The sequence below is a fragment of the Equus asinus genome, chromosome 26, assembly GCF_041296235.1.
Source record: "Equus asinus isolate D_3611 breed Donkey chromosome 26, EquAss-T2T_v2, whole genome shotgun sequence".
Classification (NCBI taxonomy): Eukaryota; Metazoa; Chordata; class Mammalia; order Perissodactyla; family Equidae; genus Equus; species Equus asinus.
The window spans coordinates 41,067,172-41,090,439 of NC_091815.1; the positions used below are offsets into that span (position 1 = coordinate 41,067,172).

The 23,268-nt window shown below is 39.0% G+C and overlaps 1 pseudogene; it reads left to right on the forward strand.

Annotated features, from left to right (window-relative positions):
- Nucleotides 1–14,061: 14,061 nt before the first annotated feature.
- On the forward strand, nt 14,062–14,786 carry LOC106825598 (vomeronasal type-1 receptor 1-like; annotated as a pseudogene).
- Nucleotides 14,787–23,268: the final 8,482 nt, after the last annotated feature.

Here is a 23,268-nt window from a genome sequence, read left to right on the forward strand (position 1 = left end):
TTCCAAGGGTGTGTTAATGTGCAAGTTTGTGGTCTCTCCCAGGATCACAGATGCTGATTGGTTTTCTGTATGCCCTCACTAGCCATCTGCCAAAGCTCACTCTTGCTGGCATCAGGAGTGTGCACAGGAACCTGACCATGGAGTGGGGGTATGTGTGGGTGAGGCACATGAATTTTGCGGGGTACCCATGGGCTAGTTGAGGGGATCCATGGGTGAGGCATTGCCAGGAGCTCATGGGTGGGCCTCCTAATGAAGCTCAGACTTGGATAGTAAGATCTGAGTCCCTTTGATTTGTTCTGTTCTGAGCCCTGGCTGCTGTTTTCTCGGTCGCTCACTACACCCTAATCAAGCAGCTCACAACTGAGTACTCTGGATCAGGTAAGGGAGAAATGGGCCTCTTTGGCAGCATCCTGCATTTCAGCTTGAAAAACCAGTGCTCACTCACATGCTCTTACTTTCCCCCCACGGGAGAAATTGGGTAAGAAGGACTCTCTTGGGATGGAGTTGTGCCACCTTCGGCGGGGGTTGGGGGGGGGGGGGAACGTGACACAAGTAAAGTCAGACTTTTCCTCATGCTGTCTCCAACATATCCAATCTTAGATATTTTTTTTTTTCTCCAATAGTGTGCTGGAACTTTTCTGTTGGACTTCCACGAAGGCTCTCTCTTCTGTGGGTGATTGTCTAAATCAGTGTTCTTCAGAGGCTCCCAGACTTTGGTGGAGAAGAATTGGAGACAGTTCATGGGCCACTTCAGGATCCATAGCCAGGGCTGAGGTCTGTAAGCCTATTACCCAACGCATGGAGAGGCAGGACTCCAGTTCCCTTGGCATATGGTGCTGGCAATGGAATCAAAGCCACAAAGTATTTGTGGCAAATACACAAAGACTGTAGCTGAGCCTCCAGGGGTACAGAACTGTTTCTGGGTCCATCTCCAGGACCCAGTTGGTAAGTCAGATGCCTGAGTCAGGCCTGACTTCTCAAAATGGCTCTCCACATTCTTGAACTGCACTATGGTTTCTCAGTCTCCTACCTGCATCCCGCAGCTCCCACAAAGGCACTTCTGTCCATGGATGGATGCCAAATTGTTGTTGTTGGCGAGGGGATATGAGCTAGGAATGTCTTATTCTGCCATCTTGCTGACGTCACTCCCTCCCTTAGGTTCTCATTCCTGAGAAATTTAAAGAATGCTGGCTAATTATTTTTTATTAGCCTTTATTTTTAGAGCAGTTTTATGTTCACAGCAAAATTGAGAGGAAGGAACAGAGATTTTAAATATACAGCCACTCCTGCACATCCACACAGCCTCCCCTACCATCAAAATTCTGCACCAGAGTGGTACTTTTGTTACAATGGATGAAGCTACATTGACACATCATTATCACTGAAGTCCATAGTTTACATTAGGATTCACTCTTGCTCTTTTATTTTCTAAGGGTTTTGACAGATGTATAATGATATGTATCCACCACTATAGTATCATACAGCAGTAGTTTCACTGCCCTACAAATCCTCTCTGCTCCATCTATGCATCCCTCCCTCCCTTCCAACCCATAGCAACCACTGATTCTTTTACTCTCTCCATAGTTATACATTTTCCAGAGAGTCATGTAGTTGAAATCATAGAGTACATATCATTTTCAGATGTATTACTTCACTCTTAATGTGCATTTAAGTTTCCTCCATGTCCCTTCATGGCTTGATAGCTCACTAATGATTTTTTAAATATTTCTCGAGTAGTTATAATTTGTCTTCAGTAAATATCTAGTAGTAGAATTGTTGAATCATATAGTAGGTATGTGTTTAACTGTACAAGAAAATCCAAGCACTTTTGCAAATTGGATGTATCATTTTTCACTCCCACCAGCAATGAATGGCTACTCTATTTTCCCCAAATTCTTAGTTCTTGGTATTGTCAGGGTTTTTTTAATTTTACACATTCTATTGGGTATATCATAGTGTCAGATTGTGACTTTCATTTGCATTTCCTAAATGAATACTGATGTTGAGCGTATATTCATGTGCTTGTTTTCCATTTGAATGTGTTCTGTCATGAGTATACTTTCAAATCTTTTGCATTTTTAAATTGCATTGTGTGTGAGTTCTTTATACATTCTGGATAGAATTAAACTTTTAGAACTAAGATCTGAAAATATTTCCTCCAAACCTGTGGTTTAATTTTCCATTGTGTTAAGAGTGTCTTTGGAAGAGCAAAGTTTAAATTTTTGATGAAATCTAATGTATCTATTTTTTAATCTTATAGAGTGAGGGTTTTTGAGCCTGTCTAGAAAATAGTTACCTAATCCTCTTACAGAAAGTGGTTTCTTCTATTTTTTTTCATTGCATGTCTTATAGTTTTAACTCTTACATTAGGATCCTTTTCATTTTTAAGAGCCCCATTTTTACTTACAGATATTAGATTATTTCAGCACATTTTTGTAGAAATTACTTTGGCTTTAAAAATATTCATTAATGTATATATATATGTGGTCTATTTCTGGACTCTCTATTTTGTTCCAGTGACCTATATGTCCATCATTTTGTAAAAACCGCATTACATTGTTACCAGAACTTTATAGTAAGATTTTTAATTTTTGAAAATTTTGAAATAATTTTAGACTTACAGACAAGTTTCAAAATATAATACAGCGAGTTCTCCCACACTGTTCATCTGGCTTCCCCTAATGTCAACATTTCATGACAATCATAAAAGCTAGGAAACTAACATTGTCAAAATACTGTGAAATGAAATTCAGCCTCTTTTTGGAGTTCCCCAGTTTTCCGCTAATATCCTTTTTCTGTTCCAAAATCCAATCAGGACACCACATTGGATTTAGTTCTCATGCCTCCCATCTCCATAAATCTGTGATAGTTCCTCAGTTTTTGGCTGAATTTCGTGAACTTTAAATTATTTTTAATGCTTTTGAAGAGTAGTAATCACATATTTTGTGGTATGTCCTTCAAAATGGGATATGTGACATTTACTCATGGTTTGATTGAGGTTATGCCTACATGGCAAGAATGCCCTAGCAGTGCAGTGCCTTTCTTAGTATATCATTTTGAAGGCACATGAGGTTGATATGTCCTATAACTAGGGATGTTAACCTTGAACACTTGCTAAAACTGATGTTTGCTAGGTTTATCCACTTTAATTTTGTCTTTTGTCCATCTCATTGGAAGACACCATTGGGAAAAGCACATAATTCATACATAATATCTAATAGTTCAAGAAGCTGTGCTTTAACTTGGGGAGAAAAAAAGCAATAGAAGGAGCATGTGTAAAAGCCTCTTTATTAGTCAAGGTTCCGGAGAGAAACAGAACCAAAGGGATATATATATATGTGTGCATATTCACTATATATTGAGATTTATTATAAGAAGTTGGCTCACACAATTATGGAAAGTGACGAGCCCCAAGCTGGAGACCCAAAGTAGATGGCGTACTTCTAGTCTGAATGCTGGCAGGCTGGAGACCCAGATGGAGTCAATGTTTCAGCTTGAGTAGAAAGAAGGAAAAAACCTGTTTACCAGATCAAGGCAGCCAGGCAGGAAGAGTTCTCCTTCACTCATGGGAGGGACAGACTTTTTGTTCTATTCAGGCCTTCAACTGATTGGATTCTGGCCACCCACATTAGGGAGGACAATCTGCTTGACAAGTCCACAGATTCAAATGTTAATCTCATCCAGAAACACCCTCACAGACACACCCAGAATAATGTTTGACCAGATATCTGGGCACTCTGTGACCCAGTCAAGTTAACACATAAATGTTGGCTCACGGCCTAGTGGTTAAGTTGGGCACACTCTGCTTTGGTGACCTGGGTTCAGTTCCTGGGCACAAACCTACATCACTCATTGGCAGCCATGCTGTGGTGGTGACCCACATACAAAATAGAGGAAGATTGGCACAGCTGTTAGCTCAAGGCAAATATTCCTCAAGCAAAAAGTAAGAGGAAAATTGGCAACAGATGTTAGCTTAAGGTGAATCTTCCTCAACAACAACAAGAACAAAAAGTTAGCATATAAGATAACCAACACAGGTCTACCCCTTGTCAAATTGGCATCCATACACATGTCCTTAACATACTTAATCTCCAAATAAAGATGATAACAAGGTCATAATTTTGCCTAATAAGGCACAGTTATCCTCAGAGAACAGATTGGTGGTTTCCAGAGGTGAGGGGTGGGGAGTAGGCAAAATATTTGAAGATCAAAAGGTATAAACTTCCAGTTATAAAATAAATATCATAGAGATACAATGTACTGCATGGTGGCTATAGTTAATAATACTGTATTGCATATTTGAAAGTTGCTAAGAGAGTAAATCTTAAAAGTCCTCATCACAAAAAAAAATTTTTTTGTTACTGTGTATGGTAAGAATGTTAACTAGACTTATTGTGGTAATCACTTCCCAAAATATATAAATATCAGACTATTACATTGTATACCTGAAATTAATATAATGTTATGTGTCAGTTATGCCTCAATAAAAAATAAAATAAATAAGACACAAATATCCTGCATAAAACCGAAAACACACTAATCCATTCCTCAGAAGAGGAGGTAGAGTTTGTGAGTGATGTTTCCTCTTCTTGATATCCCTGAACTTAAATAACGTGAGGGAAAAATCACAATATTTAAGTACTGTGATATAAAGTCAATACATCTTATCTCATGTGATAATAGAATGACAGAGGAAAGAAAACAAAGATGTTTGCTACACACACACGTATTCATGACAAAATAAGGAGGAAATACTCATGAGACTTCTCTCCTTGTTTTTATAAATGTTCAGGTGGCTGTAGCTGATATTTATAAATGCCTTCTTCCACTACCCATTCTCTATTCCTTTTGCCTTCTGCAAGCACCTCACCTCGTTGTGGTTCTTTGCCTGGTGGGGTGACCCAAACCTACATTCCTGAAGGGTCTGGGCCATTGGTAGTCCTGCCTGGATTGGGTTGTTGTAGTTTTCCACTGACATTAATCACAAGGCATGGTGACACTAAGAAATGCCCTAAGGGATCTCACTTATTGCAGACATGCTATGCCTTAACTCCACTGTGAAGTAGTAGTCCAATTTTCCCTTGGTAGTCAGGATTAATCATCCCAGCCAGCACAGTAACTTCCTTCCTTTTTGATTCTGAGGCATGAGGAGCCCTTTGAAACTAAGACCTCTAATTCAACAGCATAAAGTCACAAGAACAGAAAGCAAACATTTCACTAGTAGGTCACTAGAGGTAATAGTGAGTGGTGCCATTCCCACTTCCACCCCTTGATTCCTGGATCCATGAATCCTAGGTATGGGAGAAATAGCACCATACATTGAACATTGATTCAGAACATATGCAGGCTTCTGAACATCCTTGTCCCAGACCCACAATCTATTGCCACCTAGTTAGTGCTGTTTCAAAAGGCTGTTCCATTGTTCTATCAAGTCAGCTATTTCGGGATGGTGGGGAACAGGGTGGGACAAGTGAATTCCATGGGCATGGACCTATTGCCACACTTCATGTGCTGTGAGGTGGGTTCTGTGATCAGAAGCAATGCTGTGTAGAATACCATGATGATGGATAAGGCATTCTGTAAGTCTACAGATGGTAGTATTGGCAGAAGCACTGCATGCAGGGAAAGCAAATCCATATCCAGAGTAACTGTCTATTCCAGTAAGAACAAAACACTGTCCCTTCAGTGATGGAAGCAGTCTAATGAAATCAACTTGCCACCAGGTAGCTGGCTGATCACCCGGAGAATGTTGCCATCTCATAGATTCAGTGTTGGTCTGTGCTGCTGATAGACTGAGCACTCAGCAGCGGCCATAGTCAGATTGGTCTTGGTGACTGAGTGGAAGTGCATGTTGCTGATCCCATGCATAACCTGCATCCATAACATCGTGGCCACTTTGTTCATGAGCCCATTGGGTGATGACAGAGGTGGCTAAGAAAACAGGCTGACGGGTATCTGCAGAGCAGGTCATTGTATCAGTTGATTATTAAAGCCCTCATCTGCTGAGGTCACCCTTCGGTGAGCATTTACATAGCATCCAAATGTCTTCATATTTGTTGTCTTTTCAGAGAAGTCTGTTCACATACGTCTTCCCCAGATTTCCTTGTCACTAATTTTCCAATCATGTTCCTTCAATTCCCTAACCATGCATCCAAACCATTGGCCACAACCTACGAAGCTGTCTCTGCTTGCACATCTGGCCATTGCTTCTTCCAAGCAAAGTGAACAACCAGGTGCACTGCTCAAAGTCCTGCCCTCTGAGAGGATTTCCCTTCCCTGCTGTCTTTAGAAAATGTCCCAGAAAGGGGCTACAGTGTTGCACTTATCCACTTTCAAGTGGTGCCTGCATATCATGCAGAACCATCTGTAAACCAGGCCCAAGTCTTCTCTTCTTCTGTCACTTGACCGTAGGGAACACCCATGGGTCCATAGGTGCAGGGTGGGTGAGAGAAGGCAGTAAGTGGGGACCATGTATATTTGAACCACTTCTTCACACAACTTACTTGTGCCTTCAGGGACTGGTCGGGCCAGATCACATGCGTACACTTCCATTTGATGATGGAGTATTGCTATGCAATGTTATGGCTTGGTAGGCCAGGTAATACCCAGTTCACATTAGGAAGCTCAGGTTGCATTGTAACCTGGTTAAGCGATTGTCTCTACTAAGGCCCGGTAGCAGGACAAGAGCTGGTTCTAGGCCAATTGTGAAAGTTAGGATTTGGCCAATTGGGTGAAAAGTGATTTTCTGCTCATTCTTAGAAAAATAAGGCTAACTGTACAAGATATTCTGGCACTTGTTTTCTTTACTGAACAATATGTTCTGAGCTGCAACAGTAGAGAGAGCTCCCTCATCGCGTCCATGGCTGCCTGGTGCCCCATTGTGAGGATATACCATTGTTAACTCAATCAATCTCCCATTGATTGATATTGCATTGGTTCCAACCTTTGCTATTACAAATAATTCTGCCAGAAATAGCTCTGTATTTATGAGATACGTCTTCTTAATTTTCATATTGAGTTGGAATAATGTCTTTTGTGGTCACAGAAATTTTCCAGGTGTAATAATAGTCATCCAATTTTTCTTTTTTTTATTTGAGAAATTTGATGTTACATTTTATAAATTTAAGGTGTGCAGCTTGTTACTATGATACATTTAGATTTTGTAATATGATTACCTTTGAAGCAATATTTATCACAGTCCATCTTTATAGAACAACGTGACTGTCTGTATTCATTATACTGTGCCTTGGATCTCTATGGCTTATTTACCAGTTATTCAAGTTTGTATCTTTAAACACCATCAATCTTATCCCCGATTCCCTATCCCCTGTTAACCACCATTTTACTCTCTGTTTTTTTTTTTACAGGTTTGACTTTTTAATTTATTTTCATTTTTTATTTATTTTTTTTTTGAGGAAGATTAGCCCTGAGCTAACTACTGCCAATCTTCCTCTTTTTGCTAAGGAAGACTGGCCCTGCGTTAACATCCATGCCCATCTTCCTCTATTTTATACGTGGGATGCCTGCCACAGCATGCCTTTTGCCAAGCGGTGCCATGTCTGCACCCGGGATCCGAACCGGCGATCCCTGGGCTGCTAAGAAGCGGAACATGCGAGCTTAACCACTGCGCCACCAGGCCAGCCCACGTTTGACTTTTTTAGATTCCACATATAAGTGATATCATGTCTTTCTCTGTCTGACTTATCTTGCTTAACATAATGTGCTCAAGGTCCATCTATGTTGTTGCAAATGTCAGGATAGCCTCCATTCTCATGACCAAATAATATTCCATTGTGTATATGTGCCACATCTTTTCTTACCCATTCATCTCTTGATGGTCATTTGGATTGTTTTCATATCTTAGCTATTGTGAATAATGCTGTGATAAACATGGGTGTGCACACATCTCATTGAAATCTTGTCTTCATTCATTTTGGTATATACCCAGAGTTGGAATTGCTGGACTGTATGGTAGATCTATGTATAATTTTTTGAGGAACCTCCATATTGTTTTCCATGGTGGTTTGGCTAATTTACATTCGCACCATCAGTGTACAAGGGTTCACTTTTCACCACATCTTCACCAGTACTTGTTGTCTCTTGTCTTCTTGATGATAGCCATTTTTTAACATGTGTGAGGTGATATTTTATTGTGGTTTTACTTGCATCTCCTGATGATTAGTAATGTTGAACATCTTTTCATGTGCCTGTTCGCCATTTTGATGTCCTCTTTGGAAGGATGTCTATTTAGTTCTTCTGCCCATTTTTAAATAAGATTTTTTTTGTTAAGTTGTGTTAGTTCTTTATACGTTTTGTGTTATATTTTGTGTTAATTCTTTCTGCAATTCTTTATATATTTATAACCTTATCCTGTATATGGTTTGCAAAAGTTTTCTTGCATTCTGTAGATTGCCGTTTCACTTTGTTGATTTTTTTTTCTGTGCAGGAGCTTTCAAGTTTGATGTAGTCCCATTTGTTGATTTTTACTTTTGTTGTCTGTGCTTTTGGCATCATGTCCAAAAAATCATTGCCAAGACCAATATCTATGAGCTTCTTCTCTATGTTTTCTTCCAGGAGTTTTATGATATCAAATCTTATGTTTAAGTCTTTGATCCATTTCGAGTTAGTTTTTGTGAGTGGTGTGAGATAGGGGTCCAATTTTATTGTTCTCCCTGTGTTTCTCCAGTTTGCCCAGCAGCATTTGTTGTAGAGATGATCCTCCCCCACTGAGTGCTCTTGGCTCCTTTGTGCCGGGAGCCGTGTTACCGACGCCTATACAGCCGTCTGACAGGGTCCGGGCTGAGAAGGGCCGGGGGGCGCAGGGACGCCCCTCGGTGAAAAATGGCCGGCCGACACCCCTGATATTTTCTGAATTATATGCATGCTTTCTATCAAGGTTTTGACTATACTTGTTTCTGCTTTTTATTCTTGAAGATATATAGTTTAGCTTAGCTTTTCAGCCCTTTACCTTACTAACAAAATGATATTTCCTCGGGCAGTGTGTTCAAGGGACTATTAGCCCTTCCTCCTGAAAGACAAACGAGTGCTTTCACCCCCTAAGGGGCGAGGGAATGTAAAGGTGTTTAACTACCCGCTGAGAACGCAAATAGCCCTGGGGATAAGATACCCTGGAGTCGCCTTTTGTTCCCATTAACCATCTACACTAATGGCGTAAATGATTGAGGGAGGCAGGAGTGGCTCCCCCAGGATGTAAACAGAGGAATGCTGTCCTGTCCGGAGGTCTGGACCTTCTCTCCTCGATTTAACTATACCGTGAATTACGACAGGTGTCAAGGTACCTATCTCTTTTAGCTTAGAGACAACAAACAATAGTTAATTGTGGAGAAGACGATCATTAACCTTATGCTCTATAGAATAGAATGCTAACAAATGTTCTTGTGCTCGTTTTTTACTTCCTTATCTCTCTGAGAATATTTGCAGAGCTATTTCTGTACTAATCCTGAAAAATATAAAAACGACACTTGTGCGCAGTAAAGTTGGAATTGATAACACCAACCCAAGTCTCACGTCTCTTCCCTCACTGCGCTGACTCCGTCCCTCCCTCAGGAACCTGGACTCAGCCGGAGCAGGACTCCGGCAACTTTGTCGAGTATTACTTGACTGTATATGTCAGGATTTAATTCTGGGCTCTCTATTCTGTTGCATTTGTCTATGTGTCTATTTTTGTGCCAGTACCATACTGTTTTTATTCCTATAGCTTTGCAGTAGAGTTTGAAATCAGGGGTGTGATACCTCCAGCTTTGTTCTTTTTTCTCAGGATTGCTTTGGCTATTCAGAGTCTTTTGTGGTTCCACACAACTTTTAGGATTGTTTCTTGTATTTCTGTGAAGAATGCCTTTGGTATTTTGATGAGGATTGCATTGGATCTGTAGATGGCTTTGGGCGGTATGGCCATTTTAACAATATTCATTCTTCCAATCCACAAACACAGGATATCTTTCGATTTGTTTGCATCTTCTTTGATTTCTTTCAGCAAAGTCTTGTAGTTTTCATTGTGCAGATCTTTCACTTCCTCTGTTAAATTTATTCATAAGTATTTTATTGTTTTTGATGCTATTGTGATTAGGATAGTTTATTTCTTTTCCTTATGCTTCTTTATTAGTGTAAAGGAATGCCACTGATTCCTATAATTTGATTTTGTAACCTGCCACTTTACTGAAATCACTGATTAATTCCAACAGTTCAATTGATTCTTTGGGCTTTTCTATATCTAAGATCATCTCATCAGCAAATAGCAAGAATTTACTTCTTCCTTCCCAATTTGGATGCCTTTTATTTTTTTATCTTGCCCAATTTCTCTAGCTAGGACTTCCAGTACAGTATTGAATAGGAGTGGTGAGAGTGGGCAGCCTTGTCTTATTCCTGACCTCAGAGGAAACTTTTTCAATTTTTCTCCATTGAGTATAATGTGAGCTGTGGATTTGTCATATATGGCCTTTAATATGTACAGACATGTTTCTTCTATACCCAGTCTGTTAAGGGTTTTTATCATTAAAGAATGTTGTATTTTATCTAATGCTTTCTCTGTTCCTATTGAGATGATCGCGTGATTTTTACTTTTCATTTTGTTGATGTGATGAATTACCTTTATTGATTTGTGTATGTTGAACCGTCCTTGCACCCCAGGGATAAATACCACTTGGTCATGGTGTATAATTCTTTTAATGTGTTCTTAAATTTGATTTGCTAATATTTTTGTTGAGAATTTTTGCATCTATATTTATCTGGGATATTGGTCTATAGTTTTCTTTTCTTGTGGTATCTTTATCTGGTTTTGGGATCAAGGTAATGTTGGCTTCATAGGATGTGTTTGGAAGTGTTCCTTCTTCTTCAATATTTTGAAAGAGTCTGAGGAGGATTGGAATTAATTCTTTTTTAAATGATTGGTAGAATCCACCAGTGTAGCCATCTGGCCCAGGAGTTTTCTATGTTGGGATATTTTTGATTACTGACTCGATCTCTTGACTCATTATTGGTCTGTTCAGATTTTCTATTTCTTCCTGATTCAGTCTTGGTAGGTTGTGTTTCTAGAAGTGCATTGATTTCTTCCAGGTTACATAATTTTGTGGCATATAATTGTTCATAGTAGTTTCTTATAATTCTCTGTATTTCTGTAGCATCAGGTGTAATGTTTTCTCATTCATTTCTAATTTTATTTATTTGAATATTCTCTTTATTTTTCTTAGTCTAGCTAAAAGTTTGTCAGTTTTGTGTATCTTTTTGAAGAACCAGCTTTTAGTTTCGTTGATCCTTTCTATTGTTTTTCTGGTCTCTATTTCATTTATTTCCACTGTGATTTTTATTATTTCATTCCTTCTGCTAACTTTGGACTTAATTTGTTTCTCTTTTTCTAGTTCCTTGAGGTATAAACTTAGATTGTTTACTTGAGATCTTTCTAATTTCTTAGTATATGCATTTATTGCTATAAACTTTCCTCTCAGAACTGCTTTTGCCGCATCCCACAAAATTTGGTATGTTATATTTTTATTTTCATTTGCTTCAAGATAATTTTTTATTTCCCTTTTCATTTCTTCCTTGACTCATTTGTTGTTTAGAAGTATGTTGTTTAGTTTCCACATATCTGAAAATTTACTCACTTTCCTCTTGTTGGTTTCTAATTTCATGCCATAGTGGTCAGAAAATATAGTTGGTATGAGTTAAATTTTCTTAAATTTGCTAAGATTAGTTTTGTGGCCTATCGTATGATTGATCCCAGAGATTGCTCCAAGTGCACTTGAGAAGAATGTGTATTCTCCTGCTGTTGGATGGAGTGCTCTAAATATGTCTGTTAAGTCCATTTGTTTTAAAGTGTGATTCAATTCCAATGTTTTCTTGTTGATTTTCTGTCTGGATGATCTATTATCCATTGCTAACAGTGGGGTACTAAAGTCCCACACTATTATTATATTGTGTATTTCTCTCTTAAGATCTGTTAGTATGTGCTTAATATATTTTGGCATTCGGATGTTGGGAGTGTATATATTTATGATTATTATGTCTTCTTGATGTTATATCTTCTTCAACACACTTTATCATAATATAATGACCTTCTTTGTCTCTTGTTACCATTTTTGGCTTGAATTCTATTTTATCTGATATGAGTATGACTACACCTGCTCTCTTTGCTTGGAGTATCATCTTCCACCTCTTCATTTTGAGTATTTACGTGTCTTTGGCCCTGAGATGAGTCTCCTGAAGACAGGATATAGCTTGGTCTTGTTTTTTAATCCATCCAGCCATTTTGTGCCATTTTATGGTGAGTTCAATCCATTTATATTTAGGGTGATTATTGATATATGAGGACTTTCTACTGCCATTTTATCTTTTGTTTTCTAGCTGTTTTGTATCTCCATTGTTTCTTTTTCCTTGTGTTTCTGTCTATCTTTTTAATGAGGTTTTCTATGATGATTTGCTCAGATTCTCCTTTTTTATGTTTTGTGTCTTTGCTCTAGATTTTTGTTTTGTGGTTAACATGAGGTTTGTATAAAACATCTCATAGATAAAATAGTCCTTTTTCTGCTGATAGCAAGTTATCTTCATTTGCCTATACAGGTTCTGTCATTTTCTTCCTCTCCTTTCATATTTTTGTTGTCACAAATTATTCCTTTTTATACTGTGAATTTGTCATGAAATTGTAGCAGCTATACTTATTTTTAATGCTTTTTTCCTTTAACTTTTATGCTAAATGTTTAACACCCTATTCTAAAATAGTTACAGTTTTTTAATTCTATCTGTGTATTTATCTCCTTACTCAAATATTTGTCTACTTTTGTCTTTTCATTTCAGGTAGGAGGTCTCCTTTCAACATTTCTTGTGAGGCAGGTCTAGCCGTGGTGAACTCCCTCAGCTTTTGTTTGTCTGGGAAAGCCTCTATTTCTCCTTCATGCCTGAAGGATATCGCTGGATAGAGTGTTCTTGACTGGCAATTTTTATCTTTCAATACTTTGAATACTCTCTCCTGGCCTGTAGCATTTCTGTTGAGAAGTCTGCTGATAGTCTAATGGGGATTTCTTTGCAGGCTACTTTACCCTCTGGCTGCCTTTAAGATTTTTTTTCTTCATCGACTTTTGACAGCTTTGTTATGATGTGTCTTGGAGAAGGTCTTTATGCATTGAAATAGTATGTTGATCTATTAGCTTTTTGGACTTGTATGTCTAGTTCTTTCCGCCAGTTTGGGGAGTTCTCAGCTATTATTTATTTAAATAACCTCTCTGCCTCATTCTTCTTCTTGTATACTCATTATTCTTATGTTGGCTCTCCTAATGGAGTCTGATAGCTCTCTTAGAGTTTCTTCACTTTTTGAAAATAATTCTCCCCTCTTCTACCTGAATCATTTCTAGATCCCTTTCTTCCAGATCACTTATTCTCTCTTCCATCTGATCTGCTGTATTTCCAATGTCTTCTTCATCTCATTTATAGAGTTCTTGAGCTCCAGAACTTCTGTTTGGTTCTTTTTTAAAATTTCAATATCTTAGGTAAAGTACTCCTTCTGTTCATTGATTTCATTCCTGAATTCATTAAATTGCCTTTTGTAATTTTTCTGTAGCTCATTGAATTTCCTCATAACAGCTATTTTGAATTCTCCATCAGTTAGATCCCAATCTTCCATGACTTTCAGTTTGGTTGCTGGAGAACTGTCATTTTCTTTTTGTGATACAACATTACCGTGATTTTTCAGAGGATCACCAGGGTCACAGACACCACTGCAGCTGCCTGGTCAGTGGGGTCATGGGTGCCACCACTGTTCCTGGAAACCCCCAAGTCTTGGGCACCACCAGTGCTACTTCCTCAGTTCTGGCGCTTCCATGAGGTCCAATCCAGTCACCTTCACATGTACAGATGTATAGGTCTTTCTGACATCCTGGTGTGTTATGCTGAGGAACCTTTGTTGGGTTATAGATGTCCTACTTTTTAAGTTGAATGGGAGAGACAACTCACACCATTGTGATGCTGACATCACTCCTCAATTTTCTTTTTTAGTGTCTAGGTTCCTGTGATACAGATAAGAGTAACCTTTCACATCCCCTCTAAACTGATGAAATGATTTCTACTAATGTAAGTTTGGATCTTATTTTCCTCACTCAGAATGGAGCTGGGATCCTTGGAAATTCTTTACTCCTTTGGCTTTACATCTTTACTTTGCTCACTGAACCCGAGGTGAGACCCACAGACTTGATTCTTAGTCAGATGGCCTTAGCTAACAACTTTGTTCTTTTCTCTAAAGGGATCCCTCAGACAATGGCAGCCTTTGGGTTAAAGTATTTCCTGGGTGATGCTGGATGTAAACATGTTTTCTGTTATTACAGAGTGGGTAGAGGAGTTTCCCTCAGCACTATCTGCCTGCTCAGTACTTTCCAGGCCATTAAGCTTTGCCCCAGTATCCCTAGGTAGATGGAGCTCAGAATGAGATCCCCAAAGTGCATTGGCTCTGCTGTTTCCTCTGTTGGATCCTGCATCTTGTGTTAAATACTTTGTTTGCTATGAATGTTACAAGCCCAAGGAAAAGCAAAAGCATGAGTATGGAGGAAATTTATGGATGCTGTGTGTCACCCATTCCAGACAGATTTTTAGTGTCAGTACATGCAGGCATATTCTTCTCTATTGATGTAATATTTTGGGGACTCATTGTCTTGGCTAGTGGCTCCATGAGCTTTTTCCTGCTCAGGCACAAGCAGAGAGTCCAACACATTTACAGCAACAGACTTTCTCCTAGACCTTCCCACAAGGCTAGAGCCAGACACACCATCCTGGTCCTGGTGAGCTAATCTTATCTCATTTTACTCTCTTTTCCATTTTTTAAAACATATAATCTCTTTTTTTTCCCCTGCTATTTCTCCCCAAATCCCCCCAGTACATAGTTGTATATTTTAGTTGTTGGTCGTTCTAGTTGTGGCATGTGGGACACCATCTCAATGTGGCCTGATGAGCAGTGCCATGTCCGCACCCAGGATCCAAACCAGCGAAACCCTGGGCCACCGAAGCGGAGTGGGCGAACTTAACCACTCAGCCACGGGGCCAAGCCCCACTTTTCCATTTTGACACTTTGGCCCTGATCATAAACCCAAGCTGTGGCTGGTGCACACTTCCGTTCTGGTGTCTTCATGTTTCCCAGCATTCAGGCTCTTTGTGGTCATCACCAGTGATACATGCGCCTCTTGGTTCTGTTGTGCCTGCTGAGCAAGGAAAAAGGTTTTCACAATCTGGTTAAACATCTATATGTTTTCTAACTCTGCAGTTGGATCAGTTATCAATCATTAAAAAAAAATTTCCAGTGAATCTTAGATGCCTATAATCAGACTAGCACTCTGTTATTCTATGATAAATAAGAACAATGATATCCCTGCATTTCTGCCCCTCGGAATGGAACTGTGAATGATCCCTCGACACCAGTAGACAAAGTTAACCTGTCTCATTGTGCTGTGCTATTCAGTGTGGGAACTCTGGACATATTTGAGATAATGCAATGTTGATTTAGGGGGAAAGAGTAAAGAGTTGGGTTCCATTGTGTATGTGTTCTTTTTTTCCACGTTTTCACCTGAAAAAAATTTTTGAATTTTTTTAACGCTGGGTGCTTTAGACAGATGGAAAATTGCCTGAACTGATGCGTGGATGGGAAGGCATGTAGAGCTCCCAAAGAACTTTAGAAATCCAATGTTTTAGGGATATTGATAGTGAGGGAAGAGTGAAAAGAGGAGAATGAGGAATGTGGTTCTGTCAGATGCTATAGCATAGGTAAAGAACTGGAAACTGCATCCTAAGAAATGACAGACCAGTGACTGGGTTCAGTTAGGAGAATGACATCATCAGCTCTGCTTATTGTAAGTGATTTACGGAGTCAATTGGAGTAAAGTCTTTTATAAAAATTCATATTTTCCAAACATTTAAATTCTAAGGTTATATGCTTTAGTGTTAATTACAATTTAAAGATAGTGTATTTTCATTTTGCAATGGTGAACTTAGATTAACTTTCATATATTTATTCCTTATCCTGCAACACCAAAAGGCAAAACATTAAATGAACTTAAATTTTGTTTTCCTTTTACTCCTTACTTTTAGATCCACAGTAAAAGCTGTTTTTTCCCCAGTAAACCGTTATGTTCTAGTCCAGGGTTTCTTAACTTCAGCATAGTTGAGCAGTCAAGGAGTCTCCAAGCAGCAAGCTAGGGTGGCTTGCCACTTTGCCATAGATTTCACCAATAAGGAGGCAACAAAAAACCTTAATTTAGACTTTATTACTTACACAGACAGCTTAAGCAAGGCCAGCATGTTGTTAGCTCCCCACCACCTTTTTACCATGAGATGACACCTAATCAAAGAAACCAGGGGCTGGCCCCATGGCTGAGTGGTTGAGTTGGCGCACTCCACTGCAGCAGCCCAGGGTTTCGCAGGTTCAGATCTTGGGCGCGGACATGGCACCGCTGGTCAGGCCACGTTAAGGCAGCGTCCCACGTGCCATAACTAGAAGGACCTGCAATTAAGATATACAACTATGTACCGGGGGGATTTTAGAGAGATAAAGCAGGAGAAAAACAAAAGAAACCAGATGATGGTAGTCTGATAAACAAATGAGCAATGGAGTGATCTGTCATTGAGGAGTCCATTCTAGACTACAGCTAAGTGGTTTTCCAGTCTTCAGCTGTACAATAAGAGAAGGCACACAGGGAGGCAGAAGAAAAACAACTCCATGGCATCCACAAGATAGGGATATGGGTTAGAAATGGCCTGTGACAGCTCCTTCTTGGAAGGGTCACAAGGTTTTCTGCCAACACTTTTCTGCAACTGAGGCTTTCCTACATGAACTATGTGGATCTGTGCAAGGTTGCCAGGGCACCATGGCACAGCCCGTCTCTCCAGGCATTATGGACATTTGGGGATGGACCCTTGTTTTGGGAGGCTCTACTGTGCATTATAGGCTGTTGAGCAACATACATGGCCTCTACCCACTAAACCCCAGTAGCACCACCATCCAGTTATGACAACCACAATTGTCTCTGATGGTTCGAAACAGCTCTTGCGAGTGGGAGCAGAATTTCTCCAAGTTGGAAAAATGCTTCTCAAGTTATTTAAGGCTACTCATGCTTTCTGGAGGATTTTTAGTAGACTAAATTTTTCCTGAAAGCCTCAGTTATTTTATGCTATTGTTTTGGGTTGCATATCCTACATAATGCACATAATATTTTATTTACTTCACCAAAAGTTTGAACTTAATTTACTGAAGTCTAAAGCTTCCACATTTCCTTGGTTTATCAATTCTATTTTAGTAAAAAAGTTCACATATTCTTTAAACATTTATCGTGTTCATGTTTATGGATTATTTTGTAAGAGGATCTTATTTCTGTTACTTCAATTCTCCCAAGATCAGGAAGGACAATGAACTTTTTCCTTAAGTGTAAGGAAGGAGCTTTACAAAACCAAGTCAGGTGGGCATAATGATTAGCTCTACCTATTACAAATAATTTAGTAAATATTCAATTAAAATACATTATTTAATAAAATTTACATTTCCCAATGTTTAATTTTAGCTTAAATTATTAAGATTTAACAGCTAATGGTCCTCCAAGAGAATTTATTCTTATTTTGTAATGATCAACTTTTATTAACTAAATTTAAAATATTTTTGTCTTTGCTAATATCCTTTTACTGCAAACTTATGAATGACCTTATTTTTTTCAAATTTTTATCAGAGAAAACATTATTTCTCTTTATTTATCCAACTACTATCCTCTTCTTACTCTAAGGATGTTATTGTAATTTTATAATTTCATGATAGATCACAATTTTATGGAAGTATTGCGTAGTTTATCTACATGACACCTTGAACTTCATTTTATTTCCAGAGAACAAAAAACCATATGTATTGTACCAAATTCCCATCTTTCCCACCCCTCTCAGTTATTTTACCACATCCGGATCTCTGTTCTCTTGACTCCACTATGATGCCATCATCAATGACCCCATTCCTTCTACACAAAGCTGAGATTCCACACTTCATCATAACGAATGCCTGGAAAAGAGACCCAAGAGCTTTTCTTCCTCACTTACAAAATTTTGGTTAATCGTATCTCAAGCCTGTTGAATGTAAACTCTCTGCCTCTTCCACCACCATTAGGATAAACGAAATGTAGTATACCCGTACACTGGAATACCGTTCCATAATAAAAAGGAATGAGCTATTGATATGAACAACAACATGGATGAATCTCAAGACAATTATTCTAAGTGAAAGAAGCCAGACAAAAAGTAGTACATACAGTTTTATTCCACTTATATAAGTTCTAGAAAATGAAAACTACTCTATAGTGACAGAAAGTGGATTACTGGTTGCCTGGAGATGAGGTGTAGGGGAGGTTTTGGGGAGTAATGAATACATTCATTATCTTAATTTTAAGGATATTTTTGCAAGGGTACACATATAAGAAAATATACCAAATTGAACATTTTAAGTATAAGCAACTTAATATATGTCAATTATACCCCAGTACAAGTGTAAAAATGTGAATTCATTTAAAAAATATGTTCAAGGGGCCGGCCCTGTGGCTGAGCGGTTAAGTTCATGCGTTCCTCTTCGGTGGCCCAGGGTTTCGCTGGTTCGGATCCTGAGCGTGGACATGGCACCACTCATCAGGTCATGCTGAGGTGGCGTTGCACATAGCACAACCAGAAGGACCACAACTATAATATACAACTATGTACTGGGGGGCTTTGGGGAGAAGAGGAATGAAAAAAAAGATTGGGAACATATGTTAGCTCAGGTGCCAATCTTTAAAAAAAAAAGTGTGAGCAATTCTATGATTGGGTATCTTAATAAATCTTAAAATATATATATATATATATATATTCAGCACATAATATATGTCATACGTGAATAAGCAAACAATAATTAGAGTTGAAGAATGAAATGGTGAAGACCGTAAAATGTGTCTTAATGGACACCCTGGGATAAAAGCATGATAGGAAAAAATAATATAAATAAAGAGACAGAGAATTGAGAGAGCGAGAAAGAGAGGAGAGAGACCATCCTAATTTTAGTAGAGCCAAGATGATATTTGGGATGAAATTCAGGCATTTTCAAAGTTTAATGTCCAGACATGCGAACATTAGGTTTCCTCAACTTGAGCCCCCCAGACACCCTGCCGTGCCCACCATTGCGTCTTCCTTCCTGATCCCAGAGCCTCTTCACCTGTCTCCCACCACGTGCACCAGGGCTCCTCAGCCTAAAAACCTCGTGGCCTTTCCTGTCACCGGCTGGCCGCTCCCTCCGCTGACACACCTCTCGCCAGGTCCTCCCAATTTTGTTTCCTTCCTCTTCAGATCCCTCATAACCATGTTGTGCTACCTCTATTTCTGTCATCTTTCTTTATTACACAATTATTATTCAATGCCAATTAGAGACAAAGGGCTGCTTTTAGGGACACAAAGTTTAAGAAGCATGTCCTCTTATGGCAGGGTATATTTTAAGCTATTTTGTGCCTTCTATTTCCTTTTTGTTTCTTTTGATTTTTAGGTATTCTCCTCTACCTTGCTACTAACTTAAAAAATATGTCCATCTTCCTTTTTATTGTAATTTAGACTTTCATCTTTCCTGACTAATATTTTCTCCTCTCTCTTTTTTTTTTTAGCATACTTTCTTATTTCTGGTGGCTTTTCCCCCCCTTATCTCCCTAATTATTTTTATATGCTTATTTTAATTTCTTCATTATTCTTTCCCCCCCTTCATTCTAAACAGGATGTGTTGTTTAATATGATTTTGGGGGTGGAGTGTACATGTCTTCCCTCTCTAGTTACCTTCCCTGAGGTGTATTAAATCCTCCATCTCCTATGTGCGTAGAGGAAGGGACATAGTTCAGCCACGCACTCTGTTGAGTTACAGTGACCAGCTCCCTCCACACTAGGTGGCCCTGCTGGTCGGTTTTGCCTAGGGAGGAGGAGCACTGAGCTGAGGCGCGTCCAACCCAAGTGTAGTCCCCAAAGTCTGCAAGATGAGAGGGAGGGATATGGCAGCCCAGGGGCCACTGGTCAGCTTGACTTGCTCAAACCCTCAAATCCTCTTGACATCACCATCTATTCGAGCATCAGAAGACCGGGAGAAGTGAAGGAGGCAGCAGCTGCCCCAAGGTGATTTAGGTGAGAGGTTAAAGCGCTTGTCTCAAGTCCTCCCTTCCCTGCGGCCTATGGTTTGCACCCCGACGAGTCTAAGCCAGGCCTCGGTATCCCCCATAGTTTTCTCACAGGGCTTTGCTCGTTTCTGGAATCCGAATTCTAACTTCTAATTTCTCTATGGTGATTTTGGGACAGAGCCAGCCGCCCATCTATCAGTTGCCTGAGTCTCTTGAATAGCTCCTCCATAATAGCCTCTCATCCAATCTGATTCTTCCCTCACTATTGCTGGCACATCATTTTGGGAGGCTTCACTTTCTCTTGCTAGAATATTCATTTCAGTTTGACACATACTGAATAAGACCTACCAAGTGCCAGGTTCTGTGTAGACTGCTGATAGATAATATAGTGGACAACATGACAGACAAAACTCCCTGCCCTTGGGGCCAGCCCAGTGGTGCAGTAGTTAAGTTCGCATGTTCACTTCAGCCACCTGGGGTTCGCTGGTTCGGATCCCGGGTGCGTGCATGGCACCGCTTGGCAAGCCATGCTGTGGCAGGCGTCCCACATATAAAGTAGAGGAAGATGGGCATGGATGTTAGCTCAGGGCCAGTCTTCCTCAGCAAAAAGAGGAGGATTGGCAGCAGATGTTAGCTCAGGGCTGATCTTCCTAAAACAAAAACAAAAACTTGATCTTCCAAGTGTTGTACCTATAGCTGCCCAGGTAATGTGATTTGCAAGTAGAAATAAATATTGACTAATGCAAACTTGATTTCATCTGTACTGGCCTTCACATTAGAAACACACAGATCAACAAGGAAGACTAACTTAATGGAGAAAAAAACCCAGGCAAGGTGATGAGGGAAGGTCTCCTAGGGAACGTATCACTGGACTGACATGGTGGTATAGCTGGAGTGGCCAGACAGACGTCTGAGCCTGATGTAGGAGTTGTCAGCTCAGGGGTCATTCATATGGATTCCAGCCTCTCTCTTCTGTTTTCACTTTTCTCTACTTTTTCTCATACTTGATTTTCTTACAATAACTGAGAGAACATGCTTTATTGCTGATCATGGCCTTCATTTAATTACAGTGAGCCAGCGTCTTATTTTTCACAAATCAAGTGAATGTGCTCATGTTGCTCTGTACTGGGACACTATTCTGCCGCATCTTTGTGCTACTATGACACCATCTTAATTATCATAGTTTCATAATAAAATTCTATCATCCAGTTGTATAAATCCTCCAAATTTATTCTTCAAAAATTATCTTGTCTATTTTTTGGCCTTTTGATATCCACATCATTTTAGAATCAATTTGGCAATGTTCACACACACATACACAAAGATTTTCTAGATCTTCTTTGACATTTCATTGAATATATAAATCAATTTGGAGAAAACTGACATGTTCTTTAACGTTGAGACTTTCAATCAATCCATAAACATGGCTTTTCTTTTTTTTTAATTTTTATTTTTTTCGGATGTACATCATATTTCGAATTCTGTATACATTAAACACGGTTTTTCTTTCCACATATTTATTAACACTTTGTAGTTACTTGCGTAGATATCTTGCCTGTCTTGCATTAGATTTGTTCATAGGGATTTGATGTTGGTAACAGAAGTGATAAAATTTTTACTTTTTTATTTTATTTGCCTGTCTTAATATAGAAACTGATTTTGGAATATTGACCTTGTATTGGACACCTTGCTAAATTCAACTAGTCTAATATTTGTAGAGTATTTTGGATTTTCCTTCAAATAAAATCAGGCCACCTATGCATAATAGTTGCTATCTTTTCTGATCTGATGTCACTGATTAGGTGCCAGCGTAATGTCGCATAGAGTTGATAGTGTGCCTCCATCTCTCAATCCGAAGGACAAAACTTTTAAGAATGATTTCTGCTATAGTTATTTTGTAAATACTTCATCACATATGGAAGTTCCCTTCTATTCCTAGCTGACTAAATGTCTTTCTCAAGATTGAGTACTGACTTTTATTAAGCACATTTAATGTACCTAATAATATGATAGCGTGTTCTTTCAATTCTATTAACTTGGTAAATTATCTTAGTTTTTGAAACTTAACCCAAATTGCATATAAAAGATGAAATCCATTTATTCATGATGTATTATTTTCCTAAAATATGACTGGGTTTGATTTGCAGATATTTTGTTTAGGATTTTTGCATCTACACTACTGAGAATCATTGGCCAGTAGTATTCCTTTCTCTTTTTTTGCTGGGAAAGATTTACCCTGAGCTAACATCTGTCGCCAATCTTCCTCTTTTTTTTTCTTCCTCTCCAAAGCCCCAGTGCGTAGTTGTATATTCTAGTTGTAAATACTTCTAGTTCTTCTATGTAAGCCACCACCATAGCATGGCACCTGACAGACAAGTGGCATGGTGCCATGGCCAGGAACCAAACCCAGGCACCTGAAGCAGAGCATAGTGAACTTTAACCACTAGGCCAACAGCTGGCTCAGTAGTGTTCCTTTTACTATACTTGTAAGGTTTTGTTATCAGGAAAGCTAATTAATTAACTAACTTTTTCTCTTTAATTAAAAGAGAAGTATCTCCTCTTTTTCTATGCTCTCAGAGAATTTGTTTAAGATTAGACTTATTAAAAATGTGTCATAAAATTCACCTATGAAGTAATCTGGGCCTGAGATTTGTGTTTTCTTTGTTTCCTAACTATGCCAATGATGTAATCAAACACGTCTCTTCTATTTCTAGCCTACAGTCTTTAAGCATCCACCACTATCAACTCTATGCAACATTTCACTGTTACCTAACTATTGAAATAAGATCACAAAATATGTCAAGTATTATTTATAGATGTCTTGATTTTGTTTTGAAACAGATCCCCAAAATCACAGGGCTCCAAGAACTGAATCCTGGAAACTAAGTCTCTGAGAAATATTGCTAAAAATGGATTTAGATCTCAGAACCTCATTTCTTTTTTTCTCTGATTTTTCTCCCCAAATCCCCCCAGTACATAGTTGCATATTTTAGTTGTGGGTTTTTCTAGTTGTGGCATGTGGGACGCCGCCTCAACATGGCCTGATGAGCAGTGCCACATCCACGCTCAGGATCCGAACCGGTAAAACCCTGGGTCACCAAAGCGGAGCGAGTGAACTAACCTCTTTGCC